This window comes from Meleagris gallopavo, chromosome 8, assembly GCF_905368555.1.
Source record: "Meleagris gallopavo chromosome 8, MGAL_WU_HG_1.1, whole genome shotgun sequence".
Classification (NCBI taxonomy): Eukaryota; Metazoa; Chordata; class Aves; order Galliformes; family Phasianidae; genus Meleagris; species Meleagris gallopavo.
In genome coordinates this window covers 15,711,399-15,734,031 of record NC_139411.1, presented here as the reverse complement: position 1 = coordinate 15,734,031, position 22,633 = coordinate 15,711,399, and the positions used below count along the sequence as shown (strand labels likewise).

The window sequence follows — 22,633 nt, the reverse complement described above, 5'->3', positions numbered from 1 at the left end:
AGTGAAATCTCTTAACCTGGGGCAGGGCTAAGCCACACGATGATTCAAGAACACCTGAAGGGGCAGCACTAGAGACAGCAGACAACTTCACACCATCCTGCAGGCATTATCTCTCGAGAAACGCAGTTCCTATTTTAACTTAAAGACCTCTGACATCAAAGGACAAGGCAGGGGAGCGTCAAAACAAGAAGCTGAAATGCTGCCAGCGAGAATGATTGTCAGAATACTCAGTGACATTTGTCAGAAGCCACCGGTTCCCTTTGATCGCTGCTCCGTGTGCTGCCATGGCTGGGCTGGACTAGAAACCCCCGCTGGGCTCCATCATTCCCCATGAGCAGAGAGCACCTCAGATTGCTGCTGCATCCTGCCTGGTGTCAGGCACTGCTTTAAGAAAGGCAAACCTGAATGAAATCAGAAATTTTCTTCAGTCTCTTGACACGGAAGCCTAACATGCCCAGTAACTGCACAAGCTCAAGAAAAGAGAGAGTTAAGATTCACAGAGGAGGTTGTTTTCCCTTGTCTTCCATGAGCATATAACAGATAGTTCTGTCCTTTTCTTCTGATGCCAGGAGAACGTGCCTTGCTTTGACGTGACCTGAGAAACACGAGAAGAGTGTAACAAGCTCCATGAAAAAACAGTGTGAGAGTCTGAGCAGTAGCTTCCCTTGGGTCCAACTTCTTTCACAGTTTACACTGCAGTGGGCACAACACAGAATTTGATCCCATCTCCTGGGGGTGGGTGTTTTTCCCTGTGAAGTCAGAGGACACTAAGAAGTTGCAAGTCAGATGTTAATTAAATACAGAAGGTCCAGTCATGACAACTCTCGTGCCTTGACTGTATTTCTTATGACAGCTGGGTTTTTCTGTAAAATCTGAGCTGCTGTATCTCATGCAGTAACCAGGAATTTTAGATTTCAGCTTAATAAAGTTCTAGGAACATCACTTAGCACAACACAGGGCAAGATGTGAGCAAGCTCTGAGCTAGCTGCCTCAGAGCTGTTTGCCCTGTGCTCCAGAGCGAATGACAGAATGTTCTACATTCTCAGGTGAGATCAATTAAGTGTTCATGTAGGTATTTCTAATGTAAATATACATGAGGCCTAGTCAATGTTTACTTCTCACATTCCTAAAGATCTGCTTCCCTTTAGAGATCCTATTTCTCACCTTTGAAGCTTTAGGCTGCCAGCATCACCCTCCAGAGCTGACAACCACCTACGTTTTGCTTAGAGAACATTGTAGTTCCACTGCAGAGGAGCACAGTAATGGTACCATCACCCAGCAGAGTAGATGCAGCCATTCTTGAGCTGCTTTTTTTTTTTTCTTTTTTTTTTCCCCTTTTCTTTGCTTTTCTGGTTTCTAATTTGCAAAACAACAACAAGAATATGCAACAGCCTCAGTTTTCTTTGTGATACAGAAAATAAACTGGGGAAAGAAAATTCAAAGAAAACAAAATGTTGTAAAAAAATCCTGATATACTTTTTAAAAAACTCATAGCGGATTAATCATGATAATACTGTTAGTCCACTGAAGGTGTTTCTATTCATTGGGATTCTATGAAAATGCAGGAGCAGATACATTTCACAGCTAAATATCCCATGGAAAGGGAGATGCAGCGATAATCCAGTTAAGAACAGAGCACATCTGCTCAGGTTGTGCCAAACATATCATAGAATTTCTCTATCTACAGGTAGAATGCTATAATTACAACAATAATGCTTCCTCATGCTGCACCACTACACTAGTACCTGACATTTCAGGGGTGTCAACTGGAACAGTGAAAGAGTAGTACAACAGCATGATCTTCACACATCTTGATATCTTCTCCAAGCAGTCACTCATCAGAATAGATGGTATCCATGAACTTAAATAAATGGATGTTCCCTGTGTTTCCCGTGAGATTATATTAAAGTACTCACGTGAATAAGCCACGCTCTGATCACTCTCCTCTTGTTTACAGCTTTGCATAAGATACAAGCCATCAAGTGAAGTTGTTTTACAAACTCCCTAAGCATGCTAAACTTTCAGAACAAATCCCATAAACCATATTCTCTGGGCCTTCAGACCTTCCCTAATATGGTTTCTAAATATCTGAGAGATGAGGACACCTCACAAATACTCAGATGAACTATAAACTTTTTTTTTTTTAAACGATAAATCTGAAAAGTCAGAGACAAAAAGATATGTCAGATTACAAATTGGAGCCAAGAGACAACTAAACCATGTGCTTGACAAGAGTGGTAGAAATGCCTAGGATAGCTCAGACAAAACAGTCAAATATGGTTGCAGAATTTAAAAAAAGGAGGAAGGATGTCATTGTAGAGCTAAGAGACAACTATCCACTACTCTTGTGATTTGCAAAAATTGAGATGTTTTTCCACTTTAAAAACTAGAAAATCATTAAAGATCTGAGAAGTACATGTGAGTCTAACTTTTCTGGCATCATACATTAAGATCAAACTCAGCTTATTCAGTTCCATGTAAAATTTTACTACTCTTACTGATGTCTTTACAAATGTTTATACATTTAATCCAAGTCAATATTTTGAGTCTCAGACAGTGCTGCCATTTATGAGAGCACATCTTGGTTGGATGAATTCACTATTAATTCTATTACAGAGTATGTGCAAACCATTTTCTCCTTCACAACTAAGGAAGTTTATACCTAGCAATTACTTTGACTTCATGGACATTCACATGAGGACATGGACAGAGGCTAGACCACATCAGCTCTGTGCAGAAACACCAGCAGAAATATTAACAGAGAAAGGACAAACTCTTCTCATTCCTTTCATCCATCCCTCTCCAATCCTACCTACACTGCTTTTCGCAAAGGGAATTAATTAAGCAGACACTCTCCATATAAGCAGCTCACTTATCCTAGCCCAAAGGCTGATAAGCAGAACCTAGCCATGCATTCAGGAGCAGAGAATGCTTTGGCCCAAGCAGACAATTTTCTCTGAATAGTAGGGGCTGACAGACCTTTTGAATGTGCCTTATTAAAAATAGCTTATGATCCAGAAGACCTGTAACTCAACTGCTTTAGATCTGGCTTACAACACGATGAGAAATATCTTTTGCTTTCCATCCATTCAGATAATAGAGAGCTTGGTTTACTATAATACAGCTGGGCTAGTTACAATTACACTGGGCCAAAACATTTTCAACAAGTCGTTCAAACGTTATTAGTTTTGTCCTAAAAAAAGCAAGGTACTCATTTGCCTTGGGGCTTACTAACTAAACAGATGTTCAAACACTAACAAAAAGACACGCCGTGTCCGTTAGCTGAACTGCCAGGGTCTTGGGAACTTGCACTGCATTGTACTTCTGTTCTCAGCAAGTGTTCGCCAGCATTGCTCCACCGCATTTCCCTGCAATCAGAGCAAACAGAGCTGCTCCAGCATGACAAGATTGGAATGAGTTAGGAAGATATTCCCATTCCAAAGATCAGTATCATCAGACAAACAGCTTTAGAGAGGAAGTTCTTTGTTACTCAGGTGCTAGAATCTTCAGGGCCTGTAAGAATCGAAGGTGATTGTGCTTAACTGCTACACATTCATTTGTAACGTGGGCTCATGGTTAACATATTATATCTGAAACACTTCCAGATCTTAGAAGAAGAACTGTTTCATTCTAAACTCTCCAAAGCTCACAGTATAGAAACTCCAACTACGTCATGCACCAAGAAAAGCTGAATACACAATAGTTGCTAATTTTTTTCTCCCTCTTTCCCACATTTTACTGAATCAGACATATCTTGTTCTTTGTTGTAGTGTCTTGTTCCCACCTCCCCTCCCCACCACCCCTTTCCAAATCAGGGCTCAACAAAACAGGTCAGAGGAGGCCCTTTAACAGTATGAAACAACATGTACCACTTTGACCAGCAAGGCACATTCATCTCATGGAAGTAATTGTATGAACAGCCTCTGCTTATTTAAGACATCTCTTCACCCTAGTCACCTCTATACTGGAAGAATTAATGAGCCAGGTCCACCACTTTTCACAGCTTCCTTGAGGCAGTGCTTACCACACTTCTTTAACATAATTGTAGCATCAGCAAGCTTTCTATGTTCAAAATTCAAACCTACACACTCTAAGGCAAAGCATCCTTTGATTTCCAGATAAGTACAGCTGCAGATCCCTAAGGCTTCATTGTAGCAAAACATTTAAGCACATGTATATAAATTATCTCAAGTCTTGTGTCAAAGGCAATAACGAATAAGCTCTTTCTTTTAACAGGAATGAGACTCAGATCTTGAAAAGCAAGGGAGTTAATGAAGGGAAAATATATCGCCAGCAACACTGATATGACCAACTACATCAAGCTTGTGTCAGTGCAGTTACATCCATGCACTGGGATCCTGCTGTTTCTTTTAAGAGAATGAGAAGAGGAGCACCTAGAAAATGCAACTCTTCTCATAACTTATATTCACAGTGCACACATCTCTGTCACTGTAACAGTTATAAGTTATTCGTGTGGACCTGGCTTTTTGTACAAGTTAATCCCCTCTTGCTTTGCTATCAGAAAGTTGTCATGTAGGAACAAGGAAAGAGGAATGCTACATGCGCTCAGTGAAGAGGTCGGTGACTAAACACGTTTTAATGCAGTTTAGACTACATATCTGAGAGTGAATTATCTCAGTGTTACAGGATGAGATCTTCCAGAGAAGACAGACTGATTTGCTGAGGTCACTGGAATGAGCATTTCCTGGAAGGAGACAACTCTGAAATTCACTCCAGTAATTTCTCTGAACCAAATTTGGAAGTATACTGGCTTGTTTTATTTGCCTTGTCATTTGTATAAAGCATGGGAACATATTCAGCAAGCCCAGGCCCAGATAAGTAAAAGGACAAATTCTAACTTACAGCTTTCAGAAGATAAAAGTCCATATATAGATGATGATACGATGGATTTAATAGTGGTAACTAAATAGTGTCTGCAGTTAATTAACTTGCAATGTTTGAGATGTTTCCTGTAATAGCTTTAAGGAAACAAGCCCAGAACATTGACATTTTATCCTTATGCATAACTAAATTGTATCACAAATTAGAGCTCTCCCTACCAGGGGAAAAGCAGCAACAAGCCCTAGCCGCATCAGAAAGTTCCAATGCATCTGCCTTTGAATAAAACACTAAAGGGACTGTTCTGTGACAGGAGTCTGAACTCTCATTTTCAGATGAACTTCATTCTTCCACTGCATCACCTACAGAGCCTTTCTAGGGGTTCAGTTCAGAGGCAGTGCTCTCACGGTCACAGGCCGGCCTCCTGCAGGCAAGAGACAAGGCTTCTCCTTGGGGTGCTGCAGCTTTTCCAATCTCTACTTGCCATCCAGTCTCTGCACTTCGCTAGCCCCAGGGTTCCTCCTGAGCCCAGACTGAGTGGGATGTATTTCACATCTTAGCTGAAGTAAATCACACAAACACTTTGCATATTTGGCAAGCAATAGCCTTCCCAATCCTTTTCTACAACTAGATGCCAAGTCATGCTGTTTTACTGACTCAACTGCTACGAATCAGAACGGCACTTTCTTTTGCTCCAAGACCACAGTTAGAGGGGCTACAGATTGTGGCTTTTATTCTGAAAGCACAACAAAGTCAAGATATTTCTGGGTATCAGGGCCCCTAAAGCACATTATCACACATCCTCCCCTGGAGTGTAAGTCATCCTGCTCCCGCTCCCATATGGAGGACACAAACGATGACTTCTGCAGGCCAGAGGTAGCCACGTCTTGCAGAAAGTAGCCTTCCACCAACACTCTTCAGAACAAGGCTGTTATTTACTGAATGTGGTATGTTACAGCATATCTTATAGATCACACAGTAATTGCCCAGAGTTGCAGAGAGGCAATATTTGATTACTAATTGTTAGTGACAGGTGACAGTGCTGTTAGCAATTAGTCCAAACTGCTATACAAATTGCTAGCAGCCACTTATTACCAGATATAGACCTGTTAGGGGAATCACTGTGAGAACAGACTGAGTGCGCTGTTACCTTCAGGGCTGGCTGCCAGCTCCAAATGTCAGGGCTGTACTACCGCAAGCCTCACAGTCCTGTCCACCATACAAGCTACCTGACATCTTAATAAGTTTGTCAAAATAAGAGAGGTTAGCAATTCAAGTCCCTGTGTCTCTCGCATCAAGAAGTCATTTGTATTTTAAACTTTGCTAACGGCAATTACTGACTACACAGCAGGGCGATCAACACTCAGGAAAGCAGCCCTGCTTCTGTCAATGACAGCATGATAAGTAAGGTGAAGAGGAAACAGAACGAAAATATTTAAGCCTTATTTAGTCTCAGCAAAACCTTGGGCAGTTCAACCTGATCAACTGCCAACCCACTGCATCTGGATTTGGTTTCTGATGAAAGCATCTACAGAAACAAAGTGATATAATCCAGTCCTAAATTATGAGCAAAGCTTAGAAATAGTCTGCCATGACAAATGGAAACTATGCTCTTACAAACAGCGAGAACTTGTTATGTTATGCAGTAAGAGAACCGCTATCAGCACAAAAGTCCTGGCATGCTCCTTATAATGAGAAGTGTGAGGGGAATGGTAATGCTGCATTTCCACTAGAAAAAAAAAAACAACATACATTTCTATAGCATGTCATCTGAACTTCAGAGCTATTCTAAGCTGACAAGTCCCTGTTGCTGTGACTATGCAAGCATTGCTCCCACTCTGCTGATGCAAAAGCTGAAGCACAGACAGGATATAATTTTTCTGAAGTCCCCATGGAAGTCACAGACTGCCAGATGAACTGAGTCCACAGTGCAATCAGTTGCCAACAGACTCCCAAAATGAAAAGGGAATCCTTAATAACAGAGCAAGCCCTTTCCTGGCTTTGTTGCACTAAATAACCAATGTGATTTGGGGTTTCATGTTAACAATCCAAATGTTAATTAATAAGCTTGTGAAGTGTTGACACTCTTCAACAGATGCATTTCCCACAATGTCTAGATAAGAGCGTACACATCTAATGAAGAAGCTGGATGCCTCAGAACAGATCCGCTCCATGGAGAGCCACCCCACTAGAATGTGATATTGAAACTGGTCTAGAAGTGAGCAGAAGTCTCCCCCAGCAGAGCTGGCCAGTGCCTTACAACCAGGCTCATCACAAACACAAAGGCACCTTCTGTCCAAACCTGGGCTACCAAGAAATGGCTCAGGTCACATCTGAGGGAAGCAGCTCGGTAGATGGCTAAATGGAATCTGACATAATTTCTACCTGTGGTATGTGAGGCCCGTGACTAAAGGAATTCAGTGTGTTTGGCAATTAAATAAAACCTTTTTTTTTTTTTAATCAATCCAAAAGGAGAAGACATGCACAGACAGTATCTTACTACAACTCTTTCCTACCACCCTTGACAGGATGAAAACAAACAGAATGCCAGCCCCCAGGCCAAAACAAAACCTGGATCTTTCTACACTATGTTTGCTAAGGAATCCCTTAAAGAAAACAAACAAACAGAAAGCCACCCTACAGAACTAGGATTTACCCCTGCAGTCATTTATCTCTGTGCACACTGATAACCGTCAACAGAGTTGTGTATTGCCATAACATTTAAGCAAGTAAACAACTGCAAATGTGGATGGCTTATGAGGCTGCAAACAATTTATGCAAGTGCCAACCTCTGCTAAACAGATTCAGCTTCACACCTAACTTCCTCCAGATACTTCTGTTCTTTGCTAGAGCAGAGCTACACATTATGCTTTCATCTTCACATTCACTCAGCTTTCATCTTCACAAAGATCTGTAGTTCTCCTTTTCAATCCACAAAGTATTTTCTGAACACAAAGACCAGTATGTAAATCTGAAGAGTTTTCTCCCTTGCTCGGTGTTAAGATACACAGGAGGAAAAAAAAAAACCACCAGAATAACAGTTAAGGCAACTTTTGTTTTAGCACTGTCTTTCAGCAAAGGCATTATTTGTGCAGCACCTTATGCAATGAGCACATTATCACCTACGCCAACGGCTACTGTAATACACTTATTAAGTAGTTATATTAACATCACTAGGATGGCATTCTCTATAAAATTTTGGGATACTTTATTTATGAGATAGTCAAGAGTCACATGGAATAATGTAATGCAGTGACAGAATAATAGGGACCTCAGTCAGTTTTTGCAATTATGTGACAGGTTGAGAGCAAAACTGTCCATTCCCAGTAAACAGCCTCACACATGCAAAAAGTTCACATCCTATTTGGGTATAAGCAAACATCAAACACACCATGTATCTGAAACATTTGTAGCATAAGACTTTCAGCTCTTCAATTTTACAGAAATTTTTGATCTTGCAGACTGCTGCAGGTGTAATTATCTGTTTGTGACCCTTTATTTTCTGTCTATTTTCTATCCTGTGCTTGCTAGCAGTGGAATCTTCCCCCATTCCCGAAAAACACTGCCAAAGTGTGACTTGCAAACTAGTATGTGCATGCAGGAACTCTGTCAAACATAATCCTCACTCAAGATAACAATTATAACAATTAGTGTTGCCATTGATTCTAAGCATGGACATCTCCACAAGACAAACAGTAAGGACAAGATCAATTTCAGCTAGGGAGTTAACCAAACATCAGGCATTTAGACCATTACCTCAACAGTACATGGTGAGCAACTTGGGCCTCCCGAGGACACATCATTCTGTCCTAGAATGGTCACATAAGCTGGAATGAATTGCCACACGGCAATGTTTTTCTTTCTCTACTAAGGGAAGAGCCTGGAGCCTTGTTTTTTAAGAGATTTACCTTATCTTTGTAAGTACAGCAATAAGCCCTCTGTTATAGGTCCAGGTGGTAACAGTTGAGATGACAGCAGCCCCTCCTGTAGGGCTTGCCTCACCCCCTGCTACACATAGACGTTTAATCCTTTACAAAACAATTAGGAAAAGAAAGAATCGGTGTTGAAAAAACAAGCAGATTTCCTACTAAGAACGCTAACATGAAGTTAGGTAGTGTCAGCTTGTAACAGATTTCAAGTTGTGGGTTTTAAGGTTGTGGTTTGTGTTTTGGCAGAGATGTCATTTGGATCCAAACACACTTCATGTAAATACCACAGCTGAAGGTGTCAATTCCAGACTGAAAATGGGATTGTACTTAAAACATAGATCAGTCTACGGCAGAACACTTAAGATCCCAGGACATCACTAATCAGAAGTCAGATGGCACAGCTCACTGGTGAAAGCATTAAGACTTGAACACAACAACAGCAGTATTATAACACTGTCACCCTTTCACCTTCCTAACGTCCCACACAGGTTGTGGTGCCAAGTACTCAAGAAGAGTACTCAGACCTGGAAGCCCCAACATTTCTCTCTGCTCTGATACAGATGAGGTCAGGACTCTTAAGACCAGGATTTGGGTCTAAGAGAAATCTGCACCTATTTTAAAGATGACTGTTCATCACAGATGAACAGATGAACATCCCTTGAAAATCAGGACAACTGTATCGATAATAAAATACTGGCGCTGATGAAACCATATATTTAGAGGGGAGATGCTTACATATGCTGCAGTGGACATGAAGAGTCTTCTCAGCTCTCTACACAGTTATTGGAAAAGTATTGATCTACACATTTTCAGCTTGCTTTACAACTCCTGTACTAAGAAACCACAGTAACCTTTTCTAGTTGTAAAGCAGTTCGCATTCCAGAAACAGTCAATAGTATTAGCTGTATTTAATAATCTGTTCTGGTGGAACCTGCTTATTCTGATGCTGACAGAGATGACACATACAAGAAAGGAAATACAGATTAAGTTCATAAAAGATTTACATACATTATTGATTGTGTAAATCCAGAGACAGCATTAAAGAATGGAAATGGAATGAGACATTTTCCGAAGTAACAGACCATAATCAATTTTGCACCATACTGATTTATTTAAAGATAAGACAGAAGTCCTACACCTCAAGACAGCCCTCCACTTCCACAGAAAAAAAAGCCAAGGTGCATTCTGTATTTAGGATCTGATTTTGCATCACCTTACACAGCCAGCTATGAGCAGCCCCGCAGACTGCAAGGCAGCTACTCATAGAAGCAAGGATTGTCCTTGCAGTCATGGGGTCTGCAGGCATCCGTGCATTTGTACGGCAATCTGTGTTCATATTAAATCAACACTTAATATAGCGATTCCTTAATTTATCTAACAACTGCCTCAGATAATGTAACAAGGATGCCCTAAAATACGGTTTTATTTATTTCTGCTAGTGCTTTAATACAAATTGAGCAATGTTATCCGGAGCTACAGGGCACAGTATTAATTTGAGCTTCAGAATGTCAAGAGAGAAAAGGCAGTTCATTTCAGTAACAAAACGCTTTTATTATCTATCTGCAAAATACACGTGACATTTAGAAGACAGTGATCTTCATATCCTTGTGAACTTTAGCAAGGATCCATTACAAAATGCCATGAGCAACTGATAGATTGCTGCAGCGTTACGACAAAGAAATTGGCTTCCATTAGCAGTCTTGTGACATGTGGCAGCTGGCACAGAACAGAAAGCCTGCACATCACAAATTCACATCATACTTGAAGCTCTTCAATTCATAATCAACACTTTGGTTTTTATTAAGAAAACTAGATTACTTAAATTTGGGGGTCCTTCTCAGTGAAATGTAGAAATGCCATATGCACTTTTCACTGATTAGCAGACAAGTCAGCTCAAGTTGGTGTTGCTGGTTGACACTCACATAGCACCAGACTCCTTCAAATCCCCAAGCCAGATGGGCATTTGCACAGGGTCCCTTTATACCTCTCTGCTAGAGGGAAAAGCCAAGTTTTAATGATACTGACCTTGTCATGACACATAATAAAGCTGTAATGGAAGAAATAGGCCTACGTTAGCCTGAGTGGGAGAAGATTTTACTGCACTGTATACTTCTGAAAAACCTATCCAAAACACCTAGATGATGTGACCAATATAACCAACAGGCTTGCAACAGAGAAAATACAACAAGTCTGTCTGACGTAAGTGAGCACCAGGCCCAAACAGTTCCTCTGAATACGTTTCTTGCTTTGAAGAGGGCTCAGCGAGTCCCACAAAATCCTTCATTATTTTAGTGGATATTTTAGAAATGGGAATGGGTACAAAACATTTGACCTGATAGTTCTGCTGAGCATCCATTATCAACCTGCTCAGAAGCATGAAGGTGTGCATTGTTAGAAGAAGATGACATTAAAATTATTTCATTAACATGTGAGTAAAAGATGGACAAAGACAGAAATACAATGTCAGAAAAGGCTCCTTGCTCAGACAGGTCTGGATGGAGGATTGAGGCTGGATACCCTTTCTGTATGCAAACAGATGGCATTCGCTGTACACAGACTAATTTCCATTAGCTTCCATATCAACTATCAGTTCGGTAAGTTGTTCCCTCCATTCTCCCCCTCCACCCCCAACCAGTGCTTACACTTTATCCATGTATGGAAGAGATTTCAGAGGTCTGAGTCATTAAAACCTACAGAGAATAAAAAAACTTGGCAAATACGAAAGCAAGGCATTTTAAAAGGCTCTAAGGAGACAGCCTGCTCCCCCTTGCTACTGAAGATGTGATAGATGAGTTGCCATTTATGTGTAGGAGCTGACAATCTGAGGTTTTGGGCAAGCCTATGAATTTAATTACATACAGTGTGCCCCAAAACAGCTTAAATACATATACATGCCAAAAACTGAGGGGGAACCTTTGATCCTACTAAGAAAAAAAAAAAAAAGAAAAAAAAAGAAACGAACATTTAAAGTAGCAGTCTTGTGTGTTATCTGCAGACAAACTTCCTGCCAAATATTATTGCCTCTGCCAAGAACTATGGTATTTTTGGATAATTTCTTATTTACAACCCCTCCTTGTGCATGAAACAGTGATGTTTTGCCATTTTTAGGAGTGGCTGATTATATAAAAAGCTCAAACAATTTCAAGCAACAATCTCTTCTCACAGGACTTGTCTTACTGGAGAGAGTATTACAACAAACTTCAGCTTCCCTATAAAAAATACTAACAACAAAATCAACAAAAAACAACCCACACAACCAAACCAGATATTCCAAGAGAAAAAAGCAACAACAAACATGCTGAAGAAAGGTCCAAAGGATGTTTCTTGTTGTGGTACCTTAGACAACCATATGACATTCTCTGTAAGCATATGGGATTTACCAGGGACGATATCCTGCCCTTGGTAATTCTACAGTATGCAAATAGCATCAGTGGTATTAGCTTTTTTCCTCCCCTTTCTAATTTTCGGATGTGTATCCATGCATCTTCCAGATCTGATTTTATGAAAAGCAGACTTTCTGATGACATTCAGCTTCCAAGCCCTTAGGATGTACCCACTCAGAGTGTTGCTAAGAAATCACAGTTCAGCATGACGTTTGCTCCCTCAAGACAATTCAGCAGGGCTCAGATTCTCAGAGGTCAGTGAGGATCTGGGACTCAGGAAATCTGAGCTCCGTTCCCAGCCTTCTGCTCTCACTGCACTACAGTGCAGCGCCACATTTTCTCAAATTAAAAAAAAAAAAAAAAGGGCTAAAACCACCAGCCTCCTTTTCAAGAATTTAAAAAAAAAAAAAAAAAAAAAAAAGAATCAATACTAATAAGAGCTGTGCACTTATCACTCAATCCTCACATCCCCCCCAAAAAACCTCACAGGATTTTAACGTTTACTGGCCATAAGCTCCTGGAATAATCCAGGTAACATTTATACCAATTCAAACACAGCAGCATTTCTCAATAACAGAGACTTCTCTTTCTCCCACGTCTACCCAGAGTAACTTATCTCAAATACATTTACACAGGATTTCGGTTCTAAAGCTGTAAATCCAACCTAAGCTCCTCACTATGGCATCCATGCATGCCAGTACTTGCAACCATGCAGATCCCTGTGAGATGGGCTGTATTTTCCCAAATACCAAAAACATTTAAGATGAATATCACAGACAGGGTCATTTCATGTCCATTGGCATCATTAATGATTACTTCACTACTAAGAAACACACCTTCTCCTTCCCCATCATTTCCTCATTCATAACCTGAATAAGTTAAGAATGAAAATACTTTTGTACAAAAAATCTAGAAAAAACTTTGTGGATAACAATCCTTCTATGCATACTGTCTGCAAGAAAAATGCATTATTAAAGACAAGTAACACTCTATTCCTCATAAAGTACATTCATTTCATATGATCTTTAGAGTCTCCAAGCTCATGCAGAAAAATCATACTTAAAATACATATTTTCAAATCTTTCCCCCTTTCTCATTAATAGGGACTAAAATTTGTTCTGTTTCTTCATCCTTTTCCTTTTTCCTCAACATCATAATCAATGGAGTTCAAAGCAATTACGAAGTTGCAGAGAAAACATCAGGACACCGAGTGAGAATGAAAACCCTGCATAGGTACCTGAGAGTGAGCTGCAAAACAGGTTAGCACAGATTTGAGTGCCAAAAGCTTTTCATGAATGTGGTGAGATGACGAGAGGTAAACAAGAAGAAATAGGCTTCAGAGTCCATTCTCTGCAAAACTTATGTAAGTCTTTTAAGAGACTGGAGAGATCAGAACACAATTTCTGTAACTCAGAAACTAATCATGTCAAAGGCTGTATGGGGTTTCTCATACAACAGGACACCCTTTAGTTATGCAGTCTTGGCCCTTGGGAATCCTACCACACACAGAAGGAGCCAGCAAATTTCAGTAGACTCTAAAAATAACATAGAATGCTACATTAAAACACATTAATGTGTTGAACATTACTGCAGCCTGCCTAGCAGGGAATAGTCAATGCATAAATCTGTGCTTGCCTCCACTTGGATATTACCAGAACTTAAAACCAAAAATAGGAGCCCAAGATCTTACTTTATGGATTAACTGGAATAAATTGAAGTCAAACAGACATGCTCTGTGTGACAGATGTGACCCTTTCCCAATAAAGCTTTCAGCAGATCTTCAGTTCAACAAATGCTTTCTATATGAATAAATTCAGATGCAGTTACCTCAAAAATCTGTTTTCATATTTCAGTATTTTTATTGCAGTGGTATCTAATGGTTCAATCAAATCTCATCCCTAAAGCTCTAGGTGTGTGTAGGACTGCAGTCCTTATCAGACTAGTTCAGAGCTGATAGAAACCACACAAACAAATAAAGCATTATTACATGCACAGTGGAGGAAACATGACGCAAATAGATCAAATAACATGACAGAGATCACACTGTGTGCAGCAGAGTTACGTATTCAGCCGGTGAGCTCCAGCTCACTGCCAAAACCTATTTCCATCACAGGCAGGCTGAGCTTCCCAGGCTACTGAGCCCACTTGTGCCCAGGTACAGTCATTCCCTTTCTTCTTGGCCAAGAACTAATGACTTTGCAGGACACTGAGCAACCGCACTGGTTGCAATACAGATTGCATTTTCTATAAATGGGAGACCATTCAGTCATCTGAAAGGAGCCTTACAAGAGGAGCCCTCCTGCAGAGCAGACTGAAGCTCCATACAAGGTGGCTTAATACCTGTTAATAACCATGCTCTGGGTTTCAGTCATTCTTCTAGACATCTGCCTCAATTGGCCTGTCTGCCTCAGAAAGCTCTGGAATAGCAAACTTTGGATTTTAATCTCAAGGAAACCACCCGGGAAAACCCAATAGGAGCACAAAGCAATGTGCTAGTCTTTGCTCAGCCTCCTGAGCTCAGGCCCTGGCAGCCACCTCTAGTCAGGGATAGAAGGAGCAGGAGGGCCCTCAGAAAGGTGCTGGCAAACAGGACTCCTCAGAACAGCAGCATTTTGCTCCCCGTGTCACATAACACAGCTCCAGCCTTTAAAATGAGCACAAGTTACTCAGCAAGAAGCTGAAACACACCTAATGGAAACATGAGAATGGTTACATCTTCAGCTATCGTTCACATCTATCTAAATCAAAAAGTGCTCACAGACTTCAGCTGAATCCAAATAAAAATCAATCTATCTGCAATTTTCATCTCTCAGAGCAAAGCCTATGGAAGATCTCTGGTACCCAAGAGCAACTGCTGGGCAGCTGTGCACAGCACAGGCTGCCTGGGGCCATAGGAACGCCCAGTCTACAGGCATACCCTGTTTTGGGGAAGCAGGGGCTGCCTCTGCCATGCAAAACTCAAGTGAGGACAAGGACAGACACATGAACAGAACAGAACTGGAAAATGGAACTGAAGACCCAGCACAGATACCAGCCATTGTGTTTGCCTTAAAGTCCAAGTGACCGCACCCAACTTCAAAGTATATTCCAACCTGAGCAGTTCTATGATTCTGTACCCACGCAGACTTTTAAAACAAAAGGAATTCTCCCATATCTGTCAGCAGAACCAAGAAAAAAGTCTAGCATTAGGTCTCATTTAAAATGTTTTAACTATGCTACAAATTATTGAGTCAATTCATCAAGTTTGAGGCTGGCTCTAAATGGTTCCAGCTGCTGCACAGAAACCTAGAACCAAACACAAACCAAATTTCTAAGGCTTCATGTCAGCTTCAATTTTCTGTTACATTAAAAGAATAATTTCAGCCCAAAATTAACAGTTACTAAGAAGTGCTGAAGTTGAGCCCATTTTACACTCAGTTTTAGTTAAGAATTCTTCAAGGTGTACTTGCAGTTAGACACATGGCATCTCCTTTGTTTCAGGATGTTCATTTGGGGAAATTTAACAGGCAAGAGATGCCTATCTGAGAATGGAATCAATCAGGAATGCAGTTACAACAGAAAGAATTTCAGCAGACCATAAAAGAGAGAGAGAAAAAAGAAAACCCCACTATAAGAATAGTCCGTCAAAACGCAACTGTAGCGAGTTTGGGCAGCTTCCCAGTGCTCCAGAGGGAATTCTGCTATTTGCTGAGTTTAGTGAATGTAATCGAGTACTGAAGGAAAACCAGCAAAAAAAAAAGTACTGCTGCTTTCACCATTTTCTCAGTTCTGCTCAGAATGAGAAAGCATACGGAAAACAGAGAAATTATTGTACTGCTGCAAAAGCAGATGTTCACAGTACAGATAAGAGTGACTGATTACATATAGAATAAAACTACACAACCAGGCTTTTTTTTTTTTTTTTTTTTTTTTTTAATAAAAGTCACTCAGCTGGCAGAGAGGAATAAAGAAAAAGAAGACTCAGAAAGTACTTTGGGAACATCTGCAGAGATAAGTCCCACTTAGTTCCACAGTAAAAAGGAGCCAGTACTTTCCCCCGCAGATCATATGAAACATCATCTGAGCTACTTTCCTCCAAGAATGAGTGTACAACATTAGGCAGGAAATTCTAACTCATTCAGAAACGATGCAAACAGTTAACAGGAAACATAACGTGAAATAATTCAAGCAATCTCCCTCCAAAGGCAACAGATAGTCTACAAGTTATTTATAGAGGAAAATGCAGAAGAGAACTGGAAAACACTTAAAACTTCTGAGGTTTTAAATACTCACTTCTTGCAGCCAAAATCACGTCAGATGAACATCCAGGAAAATTTTTAAAAGCTCACGTTAAGGAGCTTAACCAGCTGAGAACATGATGTAGCCCTTCCTTTGGGCCGTCCAGCCATACGCATTTACTCATTCAACAGAAGCACAGAGCGTGATATTGTAGTGCAGCCTTTTACGTAGGGATTCCAGGAGAGGGGGGAGGAGAGGAAAGCCCTTCCCAAAGGCTTTAGTTCAGCCCACTCATTAAAATACAGACTGGAAACAGCTGCCATGGAAAGGAAGAGGATGTCCTGGCAGTTTCTTGGGTGTAAAATGATTTAGTTTTGGAATCTTAACAAGAAAGATTTTCTTCTGAATTTTATTCTTACTCTGCATTTCTTTCAAAAATAAATAAAACAGTAATTAAAAAGCAAAACATAACTCTGCCTCTAACTCAGCTCACAAATTAATATAACATACTGGATAGTTATCTATCCATTTTCAAAATTAGTAAGTCTTTTTAGGGGAAATAAATCCCTAAAAGATCCTCTTTCTCCTCCTTGCAAGGACAACTATGAGTTCATGTGCTTTCTAAGGCTTAAATCTTCATGTAATGTAATACCAAATTCATCCAGAATGCCTGCTCACCAAGAAGTTCCAAGAAGATAATAAATACTAGTTCATTAGTAGCAACATCTATGACTGACAGTATCTCTCATATATATTAGCACCTCAAAGTTAAGACTAGATAGGGAAGAAAGATAGATGGTAATAACAGTGAAAGCCCCAGGAACATTTCTTCAAGGAGACACTGAAAACAAAAAAAAAAAAAAGAGGATTCTTCAGTCTGAGAAGGTGTTGACAGAGGGGAAATGAGAGCTTTATTAAATCTTGAAAGGCATCAAAACCACAAATCTGGGAATGGTGGCTTGTTCCTTCTGGTAACATAAGCACTGAATGAAATCTTCTCAGGCTACTTAGAAGGCTAGCCTTAGAACAAACAAAAACCAATACCTTTTTACAGAATATATAATTGGATTGCAAACCTCATTGCCACAGGATCCTGTGGAGTTCTGCTGTGTAAACTAGCTCAAAAATTAAATGCTAAAACTCATACCTTGGGAAGTTGTTAACCACAAGTTACTAGAAGGTGCAGATACTTCGGTGAAGTAGCACTTTGCATTTGGCCTCTACATTAACCCCTTCCCTAAGGCTGTGACGCTGGCTCCCGCCAGAGATAGCAGACCGGATTAGAAGGAGCATCTTTGAGCCACACCTGCTGCTTGTATTATCAGTGTTGTTATGTCTATTTCACAGAGAATTAACTATGTACATTAAGATACAAGCATCAAAGCTATCTTGAATTTCTGACTACCGCCCAAAGTAAGACACTGGAACATAACCATTACTGGCCTGAAATGAATTTGCACTTCCTCAAAGGCAGCACCCAAAGCGTCCCATTTTTCACACTGCTGCATACGTCTCTCTTCCCCTGAGAGTCCAGTCCGACTACTTCACGTGCAGAGCTTCTCACCAGCAGTCTTTCCACAACAGATTTCAGCAGCTATTTCTCCTATTTTCTGCTTTATGCATTCTGATCATGAAACCTGATATTTAATATCAAAGCTATTTTAAGAGCACACATTTCTTTTTTTATATATCATCAGCTGGTATTTTTAAATTTTCAACTGGGTAACAGCCACAGCAGCAAGTAGCAAATAGTTGTACCATGAGAGACATACCTTAAAAACAGCTTTGCAGTGCTCAAGCATTCACTGCGTAGCAAAAGGCATAACTGCCCACTAGCTCTGCTGGTTCAACAGCCGGTCTTAATTAATATTCAGAAACAAGATACTTCTATGCAAAATAAACTAATTGACTTCAGAGACTGGGTCTAAGAAAAGCAACCACAAACTCTGCTTCCCTACTCCGCTTAATTTTAAGCTGGGACTTAACAGCTGTTTGTCTGTCTTTGCGTGTTTAATGTTTCCTGTAGGTCTGCAAAAGCATGCAAAGTATTTTAGTTCAAGGCCTCTATATGGTTGTAATAGGAAATGGCTGTCTCCCTTAAAGAGCTGGGTTAGTATAGAAACAGGGATTGTCTGTCTGACAGTGAAGTCTTTAGTGTATATCTCAAAGGGAAGGAAAAGACAGATAAATATTTACTGCCTTCTGTACACACCACAGAATTCAAACGCTGCCTATTTTTGGTTACTTCTCCTCTAAACAATCCAGGCTAAGGTCTGGTACTGTTGTTCTCTTTGTTTTTTCTTCATATCAATAGAAAGTTCTTCTGCCACCTTTGCCAGACAGTTCCTCTAAGCTGCAAAACAGCACCAAAAAGAGAAAACTGGTATCTGAATCCTAGACTGGCCAAGACTACTCGCTTGTGCAAGAAGTGTGATCGTATCACAGACCCCTTGGTCTATCTGAGAGCGTGCATGCTTCCTGTGTGAGGCTTCACACCTATGTTGAAACAGCCTTCTAGAAATCTCTGAGTGTTTCAGCATGAGGTATGGTGAAAACATATACATAAGCAGGCTCTGCTTTGTAGTTCTGTCCTCTCTCACTTCACCCATGCTGAAGAGTACACAACATTCCCTCCACAGAAAGCGCACAGGATGAAGCAGCAAAAACAGATGTTCCCTTTCCTCCTGCATAAGCCCTAATGAACAGCCTTCAGATCTGATCTTTGACACGTTTACAGCTGCAAATTGTGGTCCTGAGCCTCCTTCACCACTGTGCCCCAACAGGTCCATCCTTTCTTTTTCACATCACAATATACATATTGCTAGAGGACCAGCAGCACTGAAAATCACTTCCATTTCCTAGATGCACCCCTACCTTACCTGCCCTTCTTTAAGGCTCGACTAAAACCTATCTTCACCTATCTTCACCTCCACCCCTTTGTTTCACTCTTTTAATTAAGAGTCACCTGGTAAATAAAGAGGGACTTAGAGGACTCCCACTTCCTTCATGTGATTGTAACTACACCGTGAATCATGAAATGCTGAGGAAGTTACATGATGGAGTAACTCATGTAAATACATATCACTGAAAACTTGCTTATCCAAAAAACAGCCAAGGTGCAACCAGGTACTCTGATCAGTAGACAGGAGCTCAGCTCACTGATGGAATATATTTCAGGATGCTCGTGTCCATGGGCATTCCTCCTCACACACCCAATTCCATCAAAATTTCCTAGAAAACACAGCTTTGCAACAATTCAAGAACTGGACAGGAGGTCCCACAGGTCTTAGAGAAGGAGATGGGGGTTCAACAAATAATAGTTTTCCTTTGAACGCTACCTTAGCACAAAGCCTTCTAATGTGAGCTTGTACAAATCAGAAGAGTCACTACAGTGCACGAGGATCCACCTTGCTATGCTTAGTTAAAAAGAGTTACACCTACAGTATGATCTGAAGCAACTTGACAGGATTGATTGCAGGAACTGCATCCCAGTAAGATTTTCTGTGCATGTCATCTGAGTTTTCTTATCTCTTTTATGTAATAAATCAGGTTTGGGATGCCAGTGAGTTTCTACCAGTTCAGTTCACTTCTTGCCTCATTTCCATTGGACAGCACTAAGAAATGAAAAGTAAATAAGAGCAAAGGTACTTAGGCAAGGGAAGGGGAATGGACAGAAAGATTTTTCAAGAAAAAGATGGATCTTTCAACAGTGCAACCTTTAAAAAAAACAACAAAAAAAAACATTCTTAGCAGAGGAAAGTTATACACACCAAGCATTTTTCTTGACTATGTGAGATGTACATGGAAGTCCAATGGGATATTTTAGTATGCATTCTGAGCACAGAAGGATGAAGTGTCTCTGGACCCATTCAAAAAAATGCACCCACTTCATGGAACCAGAGATTGACTTAACTCAGAAATCTGGTGGGCTGAGGAAATTCAACAAGAATCGGGGATGTGGAACAAAACCTCAAACAGTCTGAATCTGTTCTTTGGATCACAAAGCCTCTCCCTTCCAGCTAACTTCCCCACCCACCCTGAAAGCATTCTGTTTTGGGAGTGGCTCTTCTCACATAGGAAACAAAATTTTCTTTTACTGTGGTTCATGGAAAATTTTCTCATTTTTCTTTCTGCAGGCCACCTAGACTGGAAAAAAAAAAAAACATTAGCCCCATCCAAAACCCAGGATTAACAACTCTGCCTATCTGTGGATAGTTCTTTTAAACTAGTAAGGAAGCAATCCCACAACTGCCTTTCGTATGGCTCATTATGGGAATGGCGGTGTAGCACAACCACAAAAAGAGTTGTACTGGATTAGTTTGAGAAGTTATTGTAGAGCACTTTGAGGTACTTCCATCTGAAAAAAAGCTTATGAAAACAAGGATTAGATCAATTCTAGGGCAACTGCGGTCTTTAAGTGTATGAGGGCTTCCCATAAATTTGAATGGTAATAAGAGACAACTGGATACATAGACTTTATTCCAACTTGCTACATATCATGAGATATAAAGATTGAGTAGTGGAGTATAAATAGTACAGCCCTCAGGCACAATAACTGAATTTATTACCAATCCAAAGTCTGCTATCAGTAACACGAATCCTATTATTGCTTTCAGTAGGATTTGGATCAGTCTCCCAAGAGCAATGTGGAAAAAAAAAATTCAAAAAAATTAGAGAAATAAAAGCATTTTAATTTTAGCAATGTATGGAATATTTTTTTTCCCTTTTCAGAAAAAAAAAGGACCTGGATGAAGCTACAGTTGATCAGATCATCACTTTATTTAATCCAAAAAGCCTTTATCAGTACCAGAAGCCCCATAGTCACATACAAGAAACTAATTAGCAATTCTGGGAAAGCTGCAGCTGGTCATCTCTACTGCTTGAGAAGAAACAAAGCAGCTTCACTGCATCAGCAAGGCATCAATTTGTATTTACTGAATAAGTTTTCAGCTGGACCAGTTCCCAATTTACCTCACCAGTGCTAGCCACGAGTTGCATCAGTTTACATCAGTTATGAAAATACAGCTCCATAGAAGAACTTAAAAATAAAATCTTTCACAGTTTGGTGAAACAAAGCAGAAGCCAAGAGAACAATTCAGGTAAGACAAATATTTGGGAACAAGTATGATTGTCTGTATGTCTGGAGCAATGTTCCTGGCATTTCTGAGAATTCAGAACCAAACACGTGAAAGCAAAGCTCACACAAGGAACCTGTAGCACAGCAAGAAGCAAAGTCTGAAAGCCCTACTCTCATATCGTCCCTCTTCAGACGGCTTGATATTCTCCAGACAGCTCAGCTCCCTCCTGACTACAGAGTGATATGATTCTCTTAACAAAGAATACATCATTCTCTAAGTTAACCACCTACCTCACTTTCAGCATATATGCAAAGTGCCCCTTTCCCTGAGCGAGGTCTATCTTAATGGCAGTGCAGCACCCACAGTAACTCCAAATTTTTCACTTTCAATCTCAGTTAGAGAGGTACCTCCACCCCAAATTGCACTTTGGGTCTTTACTCTGTTTTCCAGGCTTGGCTGAAGCCTTACAACTAGCTCTGCTTCCCCTCCTCTCTTTCACTGCAGCTCTGGCCCTGCAAGCAGCGCAGCTGCTTCTCTTGCCGACGCTTACTCCTAAAATGCCTCCTTGGAGCAGATGTTTCTCATGTGCTTCACTCTTTTATTTTATCCCCACCCCCTACATGTTCCCATGCAAGAAGCAATTTATCTCCTTTAGCTCACAGATCCAAACCTGAAATAGTGTAAGCTTTATCAATCTAGCCATTGTAGTTCTGGAACAGGCAGGAAAAAAGAAACAGACTCTGTCTTTTTCCCTGTCGGGAAGAGGAAAAAAGGTATAACCTTGGCACAGCCTTTGGTTCCCATTTCATTTTCAGATCACCAACTTCAGTTTGGGAATTTATGGTTTTCTTTACAGAGGTGAAATTTTATTTCTTAGCAATATTTTGGTAAGCAGGATTACTTATTATTTGCATTTTTTGCGCCTTTCACTTCTGCCTCATTCCACTGTTCAGTAGCTGTCGCTAATATCTCAGATGTCCCATTCACTTTCTCTGTGACATTTTCCTCCCTTCAGCTGTCTGTCCCTGGCACCAGGGCCTGCAGTGGCCCAAGACCTCTATACAAATTACCTTTGCTCTGCTGCTTGTTTCCACAGTTAGTTCAACAACTCAAGCCAGATTCACCAGTTTATGCTACCTGAATCAAATCTAAAAACAACATTCTCCAGCTGGACTGATACAGTAAT

The 22,633-nt window shown here is 40.5% G+C and overlaps 1 protein-coding gene across 10 annotated transcripts in view; it reads right to left on the bottom strand.

Annotated features, from left to right (window-relative positions):
• Positions 1 to 22,633, bottom strand: part of SORBS1 (sorbin and SH3 domain containing 1) — a 167,705-nt gene that overhangs the window by 93,145 nt on the left and 51,927 nt on the right. For 2 of the 10 annotated variants that reach the window (XM_085230037.1, XM_085230033.1), the window contains exon 1: positions 16,424 to 16,579. The exons of the other annotated variants lie outside the window; for them this stretch is intronic. The gene's annotated coding sequence lies outside the window, so the exon portion shown is untranslated. Of the gene's footprint in view, positions 1 to 16,423; positions 16,580 to 22,633 lie in introns of those variants that run through there. 10 annotated transcript variants of the gene reach the window in all.